Genomic DNA, 4,838 nt, shown 5'->3' on the forward strand with positions numbered 1-4,838 from the left:
GTTGGCGCAGATTGTGGGGTCTCCTTTTTTGTGGATCGGGCAGAAGACACTTAAATTCCAATCGTTGGCATTTTTTCGTCCGACCATATTTTACAAAGAAGCTGATGTATGCTCCTTATCAGTACTTCGCCCCCGCTGCTTTGTTGTTCTTCAGGCGGGTAATTGCTATTCGAACTTCTTATTGGTCGGGCAATGGAACGTCTTTACATCGTCATCGAATCGGGTTCGCCTTCTTCTAGCGTTGTGCGTTCACTGCCATTCAGCAGGAGAAGTGTTCAATCCATAATTTAAGTATGGTCTGAGCATCGGTGACTAGATCATCTTTTGGGGGTTCTACAAGAGTATGCTCCGGTGTTGAAACCTTCTGTAAGCCGTCGCATGAATTTCGGCTTCTTTCGTTTTCCGACTGCAAATGCGTCTCGCTTCCCTCTCCAACTCTCGGTATCTATCCCATCCCGCACGTGTTGTGGTGAATCGTTGCGAGATAGGCAGCCTATTTTCTCTTCGCTGCAWTTTTTTTCAATTAACACAGCTTGATAAACAACATTTTTTGSTTTCTGTTATCGTTCAGTATGAGTGCGTGGTAACCAACCAATATAACCACTTTATATCCAAATCTCATATTTTAAATATAAAAATTGATGTATCGTCACCTAAAATACAAAACAATGTTAATTAAAAATAAATGGAAATCGCTGACAGATATAATAACTAAATTTTATCCATTTTGTAATGGGGTTTCGTCCATAGCTGAGGTATGCTCAGCCGCTCCAGGGTCAGCCTTGGGACCCATGAACCCTTAGCAAATAAAATGTTAACTTTTGTGATGAAATCCACACCCCTTTATGTGGACAGCCAGATCAGCTTATATGTATATAGCGAGTCAGGTGGAGTATCGCTGTGATTTGGTATGTCAGGTGTTGGTTCGTGTCGAAGTCGTGTTGGTAATTACCGCAAGGTGGTGGTCCTTCGGCACTCTGGTGAGGAGCAGTCACTTTCAGACGCGGTGCTGACTGTACGGCACAGTGCAGCGTTTACGGGATCTCTGCAAAGGACGAATTACAGAATTAGCAATGTCAACCGGACAAGTTGACCTACGGCTAGCAACTGTCTTTCGCACTATTTTCTCTGGTCTTACCTGCGAGTCGCCTGTTCATCGCGTTAGTCAGGTAACGGTGCACTATCGTGTGCAAGCAGGGGTACTGACGCTGTTCCAGGCAGCGCAGGTATKGTGTCGGTGCACTAGTGTGCGGGCTGCGATCGTGACGCTGTTCGAGGCGGCGCAGCTGTGATGTCCCTGTATCGCAGCGCAACGGAGACTACGGTCGCGCACTGCGAAGACATCGATTACGTAATACGGTGGAGGCATTGTGAGCACTGGTATCACACCGAGGTGTAATACCTTTTCAACGCAATGCCTGCAAATACCTAATTCTACTGTGTGAAGCGGAGGCATTGCGAGCACTGGTATCACACCGAGGTGTAATACCTTTTCAACGCAATGCCTGCGAATTCCAGCAAACTACCCAACTTCTACTGCGTGCACAACTGTCTACTCCTGCTGTCCGACCGTCCTGTTCGGCGAGCTGTAAGAAATGATCGYATTCGGTGTGAAGTGCTTGCTTATATAGCCGTATAGCGCAKCTTTRGTCAGTGCAGTGAGGTGAAGTTTAGTATGGTGGAAAGCACTATGTGTGAAATAGAAGCATAGCGCAGCTTTGGTCAATGGTGGAAAGCACTAATATAGAAGTGAAGACTATGTGACTATGTTGAGGTATGGTAAGGATAAATGGTGTACAGTGTTGGAGTAAATTATTGTAAGGTGGTAAACGCCACGTTACAATTTTATAACGATAATTCAAATTTTATTTCAATATGAGTGCATCGTAACCAACAAATATAACCACTTTATAACAAAAACTCAATATATTTTTTATTTTTAACGCAGAAAGGAGAACTCCGCGAAAGTACTTCAGTCATCCCGACCTGATATTATATAAATTTTACTATATTATCATAGAGTTTTAATTATATGTGTTTATTAAATATAAATCACATATTATAAAAGTTTTCACAACTCAATTATAACTTAAAAAATGTTATAAAGTATTTTTTATTATAATTAACGTAGAAAAAAGAATCACGCAAAAAAACAAACAAAGAAAAATCGTTAAGAATACTACATGTTTGGTGTTTAAGATGTGACAACGATCGTTTTCCTCATAATTGTAAACAATCTAACCTTTGCACGCCGCGTTCGCTAAGTGATTTTTAAATTAATAAATTTAGGTGAAATATTACAAAATATAATTGAAATGTGAACTTATTGCAATGTTTAGAGTGTATATTTAAATATACAGAGTGAAAACGTGAATAAATTTATTGGAAGATAGAGAAATACCTTGTGTTATTAGTGCATATTTTTAAACTTTAAATCGTGAAAATTTTAAAAAATATAAGTAATTTTTAATTATTTTTGGATATTCCTCCTCTGGAGAAGCTCCCCAATCGGGACATACCCCATTTATACGGAAATTCGGTTTTTTTACCCCTCCGCCAAAGTAATCGGAATCGTGCCAAAAAAGCTATTCTTGTGTAAATTAAATTAAAATATATTTTTGATTTTATGACCGAGGCCGGACACAACGAAATGGARACTGAATTTATAAAACTTAATTTCTTTATTCATTAGCTTAAACCATTTGATATTTGGTTACTCAGTCAAAGGCACGAGCATAGACTACAGTAAGTGCAATATGCAAGATAAGCACTTTAGCGCCAATAGCATTATTACGCCGGATGCGGGTGTGGCTGTTTTGTACTTGCAAAATATTTATAGTTCAAATTACCGCGCTGATTACTCGAATCGAATTCAGCTGTTTTATTCATGTACATGTGCTGAGCAGATTCCCGGAATCTGATTTGACTTTAATTATAATTAATACAATAATTATTGAAACTCTATTCATTTATTATGCTTTAACTCTTCCGTCCTTAAATTCGAGCGTCCTCGTTGGATGGAGTTGAGAAAAATTTTGTTAAATATTGTATCGCGATTTCTATAATGTCTTGGTTAAGAATTGTTTCTTTATTTATTTTAAGTTTGTTTTGCTTAAGTTTACTTAGAACAATTATGATCATGGTACAAGAGAGTAGAGAAAGTCCCATTCACAGTAGAAAAAGAGTCATTCACAGTTCTTAACCTACCCCCCAAGTGTACGTTCACAATAAAAACATCATGGCCACCTCTGGTGAATAAAGGTGGCGAGGTAGAGGTTAAAACGGGGTGCGTAAAGCAAAAATGCTTTAATATTAAATTATAAATTTGCAGTAGTATATAATATATATATATAAATACTATTTCAAATTTTGCTTATAGAATGAAATTTACTGCTGTTATCAAAATATTTAATTATATCTTCTTGATATAAATAAATATGCTATATATTTTTAAGCGTTTTAGTTAACTTATTCATGAACAAATTGGAAATTATTTTTGATAATKAGTGGACCAAAAAGCGATAACYATTGTCGAAAAATTTGGTATTACATATCATACTAATTCGTCTAAACAGTAAAACACAATTTTAATGTAAGATAAATCAAGAGATAATTATAATAGCCATGTTTCTTATATTTAAAGTATACATTTTAGTAATCACAAACTACTAACACTTTTTATGTCTAAGAATTTAGCTATACGCCGGCAATCAGGAATTATACTACTTCCCAAATGGAGTGTTTGACTATCCTAACCATATTATTTTTTAGTTCTAATCTAATTTTATAAATAAAAAGGATTCTTAAAGGAATTATTTTTTTAATATATGTATATAGTACTAGAAAGGAGTTTAAATTAGCATGCCAAACTAGTGTTGTATAACTACAATAGCAATACTGACATAATATTTAAACAAATAAATGATGGTTCGAAATATATTCCGTTTGAAATTATTAAAATACAAATACAACTCAAATACTTTAATTTTTAATAGTGGTTCTTTATTAACCAAATTACATTTATTTGTTTTTTAAGTTTAAATATCAACTTCCACACCATTCATAATCAACCACAATTCACTAGATGTAAAGACGAATTGTAATTCGCTTAGATGCAAATGTTTCTTTTCAAATCGCTGCTTGGCCACCAACGCCACCAACGCCACCAACTTTTATTTGATGAGTGTTGTTTATTATTTGCTAGGCTGTTGTTGTTAGCGTTGTTGCCATTATAGTAGTTTTATGCAAACATACGTAGTAGCTCTTCCCGATGTTCTATCGGTTTTGGTGGAGCTGGTTCCTCCCACTCTCCCAATTCGGCATCATAATATTGCGCAGCGCGATATGGTCGCAATTCCCATGGTACTTGCTCTTCCATGGAGGTCAATTGTACACTCAAGTGACATCGCTAAAACATTTGCGATCGATACGTTCCAGGACAGATAAGCTCAGTGAACTTGACTTTCAATAGGAAGGTAGGATCGCAACGCATGTCTTAACGACGGTATCTCCACCATTTTTCATCTTTGCGCATAACACGATGGAACCAGTCAATTAATTCGCTCAACTGGTAACGCTTTGGTCTGCAAGGTGGGTGTTAAGGGTTTAGAAAGTTACTTCCACCCTCAAGCACTAGCATTTAAGGCAGACAAATAATCAAACGTTGTACAACAGCTTCTTTGCTGATTCTATAAAAAAAAATTAAAAATACATGGTAAATCTTTTGAAATAAAGTTTAATTTTAGCTTACCTAGCAATTCACGACCAACTAAGTTGATAACTACATTTGAGTACTTCACAGCATCGCGTATCGCTTTTTCATCTCTTAAATCATAAAA

At 36.5% G+C, this 4,838-nt stretch overlaps 1 pseudogene; it reads right to left on the reverse strand.

Annotated features, from left to right (window-relative positions):
- Window positions 1-4,009: 4,009 nt before the first annotated feature.
- Window positions 4,010-4,838, reverse strand: part of LOC108977792 — a 1,412-nt pseudogene continuing 583 nt past the window's right edge.

This window comes from Bactrocera latifrons, unplaced genomic scaffold (assembly GCF_001853355.1).
Source record: "Bactrocera latifrons isolate USDA-ARS-PBARC rearing strain unplaced genomic scaffold, ASM185335v1 scaffold_956, whole genome shotgun sequence".
NCBI lineage: Eukaryota > Metazoa > Arthropoda > Insecta > Diptera > Tephritidae > Bactrocera > Bactrocera latifrons.